This window comes from Belonocnema kinseyi, chromosome 7, assembly GCF_010883055.1.
Source record: "Belonocnema kinseyi isolate 2016_QV_RU_SX_M_011 chromosome 7, B_treatae_v1, whole genome shotgun sequence".
NCBI lineage: Eukaryota > Metazoa > Arthropoda > Insecta > Hymenoptera > Cynipidae > Belonocnema > Belonocnema kinseyi.
The window spans coordinates 97,468,745-97,478,790 of NC_046663.1; the positions used below are offsets into that span (position 1 = coordinate 97,468,745).

The 10,046-nt window shown below is 32.6% G+C and overlaps 1 protein-coding gene across 5 annotated transcripts in view; it reads left to right on the forward strand.

Annotated features, from left to right (window-relative positions):
* The first annotated feature begins 5,575 nt into the window (after nt 1-5,575).
* LOC117177570 (polypyrimidine tract-binding protein 1) overlaps nt 5,576-10,046 on the forward strand; it is a 636,848-nt gene continuing 632,377 nt past the window's right edge. For all 5 annotated transcript variants that reach the window (XM_033368386.1, XM_033368387.1, XM_033368388.1 and 2 more), the window contains exon 1: nt 5,576-6,132. The gene's annotated coding sequence lies outside the window, so the exon portion shown is untranslated. The remainder of the gene's footprint in view (nt 6,133-10,046) is intronic.

Here is a 10,046-nt window from a genome sequence, read left to right on the forward strand (position 1 = left end):
TTTAAGTGATATATTTCACGTCATGTATTCTGGGAGATCTAGTAGAGAGATCTCTAGAGCTATGAATCATTTGTATATAATATAACCGATAACCATGGATGGAAATGAGTATGGTATATGCATGTGGAATATGTGGTTTTGACACGTTCAGTTTTTGGTCTAGATTCGCTTCTCGATGAGTAACGACCTACCTTCCAGGTGCCTTGAATAAAAGTTGATTGTTTAAAGTTAATTATAGTTTTGTTTTTACATAACCATTTATCCAATAGACATTTTTTTACTTAGTAATAATTGAAAAAGGACTGAAATTTCAGTAACTTTTCAGTTATTATTCAGTGATTTTTATTGCTTAAATTCTTTCAAAATGAATCAATGATTCATTCAGTAATAATTTAACTAATTTTAGTCAAAATTCATTCAAAAATTTGTCATACATTTTTCAAATAAGAATTAGTGACATTTCAACATTAAGTACTTTTTCTATGGTACTTAATTTTAACTAAGTAATAAAACAAGAAGTCTGTCATTAATTTGAATAAAAATTCATTTGTAAGTCATTGTTAGTCAAATTGAAAATCTAATTTAAATACAGTATAAGTGAACTTTTACCTATTAAAATGGAGAGATAAGTGAAAGCGATATCCATAAGTTGAGACAATTATTTTGTACATTTTCTTGCAAAGTTTTCAAATTCTGTCGATATTTTTAATTAACAAAATATAATATCCCGAGATATTAAATTTTAGGATCTTTAAAATTTCAAAACATCGAATAGCGTAGGATTGTGCTGGTGACGAGAAGTAGGCTCCACCAATTTTTTTTTTTAATTTCCTGACTAATTTGTTCTATTTTCTTTACATATAGGTTAGTATCAAGGTGCTAAATTTATTCGCAAATCAACCACAAATTAGAATATGACTTAAAATTCAGTATTTTTTGAATGGCCAATCCTTGTTTTACCTAAGCTCTCGATTTTTGACTAATTATGTAACTTGCCGTGTTCTAGTGAAATTAAGAAGAATGTCTTAATTTTTTCTTACAGTTGAATGGGCACGTGCTTGTATAGTGACGATACTGAGTTGCCGGTACAAAGCATCGTTCCATCGCCCGGCTTGAAGGCACAACGAGCAAGGTCTTCCTTTTGTCTCTCTCACTCTCATTCCCCTTCTGAATTCTTTCTCTCTTGTGCTTCCCCTCTAACTCTCGCATTTTCCATCTCTCTACGATCAGACCTCGTCTCGCTCACCCTACTCTTTTTCATACACACATATTCACATTCCCTGTTTCGCCGTACTACACTACATCACAACTACACACAGGGTGTCTCGTTTCATGCCCGGTGTAAGAACCGATTTCGCGTTCTCCTTTGATAGTGATAATAAAAGAAAATTCTAGCCCTATATCCTATTTGAAACGAATGGACCAGATGCTCCTGCTTGAATCCACTAATGGCGAGATTGATAGAAGCCAGTGGCTGTGGCACTGGAAAGTTTCTGGATTAAATCAAAGTGTATTAATGATTATAGATGGCAGAATAAACTGCTATATTTAAAATCAATTTATTCAAGAATGGAAAACTCTATTATATTCTGAAAAGTATAATGCGATTGTAATTTCATAAGAAAATAGAGATATGATGAGGGAAGATTTGCATATGAAATATGAAATGGAAATAATGTCTTCTAGCTTAATTGAATTTCAGTTGATACTATTTCTCATACTACTTTTATTCGATATAGGTCAATTCAGTTATTAAATTAAATAAATAACCTTTAATATTTTATCGTCTTTTCAGATAAAGATAGATAAACTAGTATGCGTAAATACAAAAAATTTTACATTTGAGTAAATATTTTGCTAATTATTGCCAATTGCAAATGAATATTGACAATATTGAAATAAATATGAGAAGCCACTGAAATATGAGTTATTTTTCACTGGTTTTACAGTAAAAGAGGACTATACTGTCGTGATATTTGAGAAAGCAGTATCTACAAAAAATCGAAAATGAGTTATTTATATCGTTGAAATCGTAAAAAAAGATACATCCGTTTATGAAAATTTTCAATAAAATTAAAGATAATTTTTTAAATAATTATTGCAAAAAAGCCGCATTCTTTAATTCTGACGAGTCGTGTTAGGTAATAAAAAAGTATTTACAGAAAATTTTCAGTAACTGCAAGAATACGGAGGCTCGAATACGGCACCCAATATTACGCAAGAAAGCAGTATCTTTTAGACACTGCGTTTTTGCCTAACACCGACAGGGTCTCAAAGGACGTGATGTTACGCAAGAAAGCAGTCCAAAGATACTGCTTTCTTGAAATTGCTCGAACTTAGCAAACGCAGTATCTACAAATAAAATTAATACAAATTGCAAAATGAACACAAATAATTATAAAAATTGTGAAAAGGAAGCAATATATTTACTTCACCCAGTTGTTGATTGCTGAAGAAAGGTACAAAAACCATTTTTTTTTAGATTTGAAAAGAATTTTTTACAAAGAAATGTTCGACTTTTTGAAATAATTTGTATTTGTTTATATTTCAAAAGATGTTAATACTTACTACGGTAAAAAAAAATTTGAAAAGTAATTTTAAATAAGCGGTCTACACGATTAATGGTTTTAACAGTTTTCTTCGATTATCTCGGTTTGCTGTTTTTGTAGATACTTTTTTCTTAAATATCACTGCAGTATACTCTTACTCATCGTTTTTACTCATCGAGATAATCATTGAAATTTTGACAAATGAGTTACTAAGGAACTGTCATGTAACTTCTTCATTGACATTTACAGTTTTAGGAATTTAACGTTGATTTTTTCATTTTTTTATTGATGTGACAATTAAGATGTACAAAAACAAAACCGATGTGAATTTTGAAAAAGTAAATGCGGAAGTGAAAGAGTGACGTAATCCCCCCACGACCCTAATTATTACAGTAAAAGTCCACGGATTTAAATTTAGACAGTTAATTCAATTTTGTGCAAAAAGTATTTAAGATAATTTGTTTTTAATAAAGAATTTAGTTTCTAGGAAAAAAATTTCATATACAAAATCCTAGATGACCTAGATCATCATGAATTACAATTTTTCACTCTACAGCAAATTATTTCTATAGTGGATGTTTTCCAATAAGAACATCCTTTTCCCCAAAGAATTGGAATTGCAATAACTAAAAAGATCGACAAAATAAGTTTTATGTAACACGAGTACGTTTTCCTCGCTTTCTAGGCGTGGTTTGGAGCATCAAAGAAGGTCGTTGTTGATGATGGGGTAATTTAATGGCCTAAGCCAATAAAGTATATTTTATTGTCAGCAGGAAATAGGCCTTCGTTACTTCAACACACGCGCACCGCTCTGCGCAATATTTGTCCCTTTAAACTAACCTCAAACTTGAGACGTAATTTTGTGATAAAACTCGGAGACGATACTCCTATTACATAAAATATCCTGTGTACCGAGGCATCGAAATATTTTTACGATCTTGCGTGCATGCGAAAAATCGTCTACACCTCGGCTGCCATCCGTTTTTGCAAACTGATTCTCTGCCGTAAAAAGACCACTTTCCTGTCATGATGCACAATGTACTATTTTTGCGTGACTCAATTATTTGAAGGGCGATCTATTGATCTCTCTAAATAATTAAGAAAAATTATGAATACTGCTTAAACTAATTGTTGCGTCATAGGAAATCAGATTTTCAAATTGAAAGACCACTTCTAAGCAAAAATGCAGCTTTTGCAATATTAATCATTAAAATAAAATAAATTGCGCTAATTCGAAACTATAAATATTATTTAAAATTAGTGCCATTTATAAAAAATACATATGAATCGCTCACGATATCAAGATATCAATTTGCATTTCGTTACCTAGCTATTGCATAAATATAAATAGCGTTTTAATACTAAAATCTTGCAGATTCTGCCGTCCTCTCGTTTTTTCCTTTTATCTTAGAAATACTTTGGAGTTTTGACAGCATCTATCTAATTTTTTTCATATTAATGAACAATGTTTGTTTACTTTTTCATAAATAGATAGATTGTATCGAAATTACCCAATAAAAATCGACAAAACTTTAAAAATATCTATTAAATTATATAATTATTAATTATATAATTTATAATTAATTATAAGTAATAATTAATAAATTAGATAAAATAATTATCTAAATAAGAAATATTTCTGATACCACCACCTAGAATTTTCATGAAATTTTGAATAAGTTTAAATAAAATAGGGTTGTAGCATGGTTTACAAAAAATTCATTTTTCAAAAATAAATTACCTACCCCTTATACTGATTAAAGAAAATGTAGTTTAAATGCTTCATTTTGAAGGAAACTGACAAATAAATGAGTGGTTTTTAAATATTACAGACACCTTTAGTTATTGAATAGGTTCTAGCAATCAGAGAAGAAAAATGAAAGTTGATTTAAATGGCTCTACTCTTCCTAATTTCAAATGAGATAATTCTAAAGAGTTGTCAGATTTTTTGGCGCGCCGCTTCTACTTAGTTCTGATGTGTCTACACAAAAATCCGCTTATTTGTACAGAAATTTCGATATGTGTAGCCGCGGCCTATTTATTTTTATATTGGAAGTTAAGGAACTACTTAAAAATCCTGAAAAATAAAATTTCTGAGACTGTAAAATTCCCGAAAATTTTATAATATTGCCGAATTGGAATTTTCTCGAATAATGCAGTTCCTGACATTTTAAAATAATACAGAATTTGAAAATTCCCGAATTATAAAATATACAAACTAGAAAATTCCCGAATTTAAACAATTAGTTTTTTTATTCATAAGCTTAATCAAACGATTACAATGAAATAATAATAAAAAAATAAAAAACAAAGTTTTATTTGTAACAAAAATTTTAACCCTAATTTAACCTAATTTTATTCCGTAACTTTCAACTTTGGTATACAGTGTCGGGAATTTTACAGTTTTGTAGTATTGTAAACTGTTCAGGGAATTTTATTTTTCGGGATTTTTTAGTAGTCTCGAAGTAAAAATGGAAAAACAAATGATTTTTTTTGCAACCAGCCTATTGTTGAACTAACGTTAGTCTTTAAACTTTCTTTTCATCGGTGACGATATCACCCTCTGAAAATGGTAATTTTTTATTAATAAGGAACAGCTTGCAGGGGAGTGCTCGTTATAAATAATTTTTTTAATCAGTGAGAGAAAATCGCGAGGGTCACCCAGTGTACAGCTCAAACGTACCCGTCGACGTCAACCGAGAAGCAACACGAGTACAGAACCAATGCAGTCGTGCACACAAGTCACAACACACATCGAAGACGTTCAAGCCGTCTGTTGCCGGCTGAGGCGGCTGTTAACCTCCCCTCCCTCGTTTTCCCGATTCCCTTCACAGCTGGCCTCCCTCTCAGTCACTCACACAACCATCCTAGAGTCTACCCCACTTTCGCTTCTCGGAGAACGCACATCGTCCTCAGTCCACACCGTCCTCGACAAAGCCATCTCTCTCACTCCTTTCCCTCTCCTCTCTTTTCCCCTACCCCGCACAGTCATTTGGTTCCCCCACCACTAAGAGGCGCGACTCGTGGCAAAGTTTTAGCGTCGCTACTACTCGTGGCGTGCCTACAACTTAGCCGGATCTATTACGCGCACTTTTCGCGACGACGTTTCAACCTTCTTTTTTTTCCGTTTCCTAAGTGACCAGGTGATTAAAACGTGTCTCGGCTATTTTTCGGTGTTCGTCTCTTCTCCTATCGTGACGACAGGCAAAAAAAAAAAGATCCGTGTGCGTTTGCGGTTTCTCGATTGTACTGGCGTGCCTTCCATAACCTCCAAATTGCCTATCTCCTGTCAACGATTGCGCGCCAATCCTCGACATTTTTGTAAATTGACACGTGTGGGAAGAAAGGAACCGGCTGATAACGACAACGTTCATTTTCGCGCGCGTTTAGTGATCTTTGAAGAAATTAGAGGTTAAGGACGTGGTGTGTCAGCCGAGAAAAGTGAAGTGTGTGTGCCTCAGAAGTGTGACTCGTTCTGGGAAGGTGTTCCCTCGTGTTTTTCTCGACAGATACCTTTTGGATTTTATTTACACGTGTGGATATTTTCCTCTGACGCTACAAGTTTTGCCTACCGCTCGATTCGGTGAGTTTTCTTTTTCTTTTTAACTGTCATTTGGGCAATTTTAGTTCATTCTTTCGTTTCGTCACTTGTGCTTTTTCTCTTATTTTGTATTTCTTGAATATTATATCGTGGTCATTTCTCGCCGGTTTCACAGAGCGCATGTCCAAATGGGGTTTTCACCTTTCCTTTGAACTAGAGTCTGCCGACAAACAGGTGTTTTTAGGTACTACCTGAGCATCCTGAGCAGTCCCAAATTTTCAACCTCCGTTGCTTGCCGCCTGTCTGCCTTCCTCACATCTCGACGTTGCCAATTCTTGATTCCGAGAATGTCGTTAGATCGTAAGACTCAAGGTCACTGAATTAAAATCTGATATTCGTATGTGACCTTTTGCTTTTGTTAAGCTTTAATATCAGGCTCATGTTTTCCTACTTTTCATTTAACTTCGGTTAATGACTTTTCTTTTGGAGCGTTTGTGAATTTTAGTCCAATAATCTCTTCGGGCTGAAAAAACATTATTTTGCTTTGTTAAATTGATTTATATTAAATAATAAGTTTTCAATTCAAAATAGAAAAACTTAGGTTAGATAATAAAAGTATTTGTGATGTTTTCTGGTAAAATACTTTTTGGAGCACAGCAAAATTGACTGCTGTAACCAACTAAACTAACTCTTTTTACAATTTTAAACTTTTACCTCCTTAAATTATGACCGTGGCAACGTGTGCCGAAATCTTTGTACAAATATCTGAATTTTTTCAGTAGAAGTAGATACTTGGTTAAATTATTAGGTTTCGAGACAAACTAAAATTTTGAAAGTAATAATCGACCTGTTATTAAGTTATTCATTGAATCCAACGAGAAAAAAATATATATTCTTAAATATTCGAAAGCTACTGAATATTTCTTCGTTCATTCATTTAGCTCTTTTCTGTGTAAGTAAAAACGTTTGAATATTCTTCATTATTTTATTTCGGGAAAGCTGTTATCTAATTCTTAATCGCGTTAGAATTGATAACATAAATAATGCTTCGTTAACAATAATCGTTTATTAACCGTTTCTTCAAAATAAATGATAAATATTTGATGATATTAGAAACTAACAATCAATAATTTCGCTGTTTTTTCACATTCAAGCTTCAGAATGAATGATTTATTGACTTTAAATCAAGCGTTCAAAATTGGAAAATTTTAAGTTCAAAACGTTATAATCGTGCAATATTAAATTAAAATATTGATGGAATATTCTAAATTGAAACGTTAGAATTGTAACGATTTTCAAAGAAATGATTTCAGATTCAATCATTCAAAAGTAAGCAATTTTAAGTTTCCAGCTTATTTCAAATTAATTAATTCGAACAAAGATCACTTTTTCCCCTTTCTCAATTAAAAAACATTTTTGATGATGATTGATACCTTATTATAATATCTACAAAATAAAAACACTTTGCTTGATTAAAAAGGCGTATTTAAACTCCATTAAAAGTAATGATCAAAATGTTTCAAATAGTATACTTTGACGTAAGTCCTCTTGAATGTTTCATTGCTCCAAAAGCTTAAATCTTCGTTTCTTTCATTCGTGAACGGTTGGTGTCTCTTGGAAATTCATTACTAGATATATGAATGCTTAATGTATGTGGTACTCGTTTTATCGATTCCCAATACTTTATAAAGGATAAATAATTGGCTTATCAATTATTCTTCTGTATTTTATTGTCAACGTGGAATAGGTGCGCTTGTGTATGGTTTCAATTTGTTAGAGCTTTACTATTTAACTAGTTTATTCAACAGTATTGGGAAAAGAAAAGCCTCTTTTATGGAAGAATCGAATGAATGAAAGCGAATAAAAATTCTAAATATAGTTTTTCTTAAATAATACATTTGCTTATTCAAATTTATAAATATATTGCATCTGATCGAAGAAGAAAAGATTCTATCCCTGCTCTGCTATTCTGGAATGAATCTGTAAACTTCTCTAGCGGAAGTTTAAATTTAGTTCCAATGGCTCCTCCATTCAAAAGTGTTCCCGACAAACACGAAGAGTGATCGTGAATGACTATTGTCATTTTAGGTATCCGAAACACCAAGTACATATTTATTTTCAGAACAAGTTGCTAGATTATCTTCGATGAACAGCTCGGTGGATATTTGTTGATTAAAATTCGGATCCTCAAAAACAGGTTATTATTTGGAAAGGTAAAAACCGGCGAATCATAATGGCTGGCCAGAGATTGTAGAATATTCACGTTCCGATGAAACTCTAGGCGGTAAGCGAGGCGATAAGTGGCATTGAAACTAAAAATATGTATTAAAAACGATCCTCTAATTTGGTATTACTTAAACAACTTTATTTTAAAAATTGATCCATATTTGGAATAATAATAATTTATAAAAACTTTAAAACAGCATACATTTATAACAAATAAAAACTCTATTTAATAGTATTCTCTAATAATAATAAAATTATCTTGAAATGTTAATGCTGTAATAAATTTGTTTTAGTCCTACTTAGCGAACGTTAGCATTTGTCGGGATTTCCGGTCTGAGTTCATGCTTTTAGACACAACAAAAGCGGAAATTAGCAAGACGTTTTTTGTGTTAGCATTGTGAATATTGTCAATAAGCTTGGAGAACGTTATATTCCATAACAGTTTGACAAATATATTAGTCACTGAGCTAGACATTTTTTAGCTTTTCCTAGTACAAATACTGCTTTTTAATATATATTTTTGTAATCGTCCTGATACAGAGAGAAAAGTTATTGGAACTCAAAATCTCGAGTTGAGAGGGAAAAAACACTTTATCCTCATGGCAATCTCGATATATATTATATTAAAATGATCAAAAACAATTTATTTCTAAACTCAACCTCCACATTTTGAAAAAAATGTGAATCTAAAAGACAAGAATTATTAAATACAAAAGTCATTGAAGCCTAAAATCTCGAAGTGGAGCAAACTCCTGAATTCAAGTGTTTAGAAGGCAATTTTTTGTTTTTAATTAGAGTCTTGTGCCTCGGGGTCGATTATAGTAATAAATCTTCCTTATGCAAGCAAATTGGGATCTTCTTCGCAATAATGAAGAAAGTATTCAACGCCTTTCGGAGCACGTGATGCAAAAAAAAATGGTTTGTGGACTTCGTACTGCTTTCCATTTCGTGAGTCATTTAAAGCCAATCATTATTATAGCTGAAGGCTCAAATAACAAATGCGTAATGCCAGTCGAAACTAGTTAAACGTTTAATCAGAGCGTACCTTCCTGCTTGCAAAGGCGGCTCTTCGACGTTATTGCTCTGATCCGCGCAATTACCAGGCAGCATTAGACCAAACCTAACCCGTTTGGTCAGGCACAGACATTCGGCCATATTTTTTACCACCATTTGACATTCTCTACGAAGCGTAATCTTTTATAATTCCATCATGGGTCATGATTCGTTCGTAATTCGAGCCGTGATCCGATTGTCAAGTAATTAAGTTGCTGGACGGACATGGGCCACCATTATTATTTCGCCTCAATCCTTCTATACTAATCGTAAGTGAAGTTTGTAGCTCGTTCACCACCAAAAGGCCAACTTTTTTTTAACCCTTACACCACAAGGTGAGACAGAGTCTCATCTACCACAAGGTGGGGTGTCTCCACACGCCAGTCATTTTGAAACACATTACGAATGATTTATGGTATAATATTGTTTCTAAGGTATTTCACAAAATTATAGAATTATTCTAAGGACTTTTCCATCATTTTCTGCTAAATTATAACGAGAAAATTCCATTTCTTAGATTTTTTTCAGTTATACGAAACACAAAGGCTATTTACACAGTCCGTAACACATAATATATTTCATTATTATTATTATTATTATTACACCATTAAGCCATTTCCCTTTCGGGGTAGGCGTGACTCACTCGGCAGGGGAAAGGAGTAGTGTGTGGATGGGAT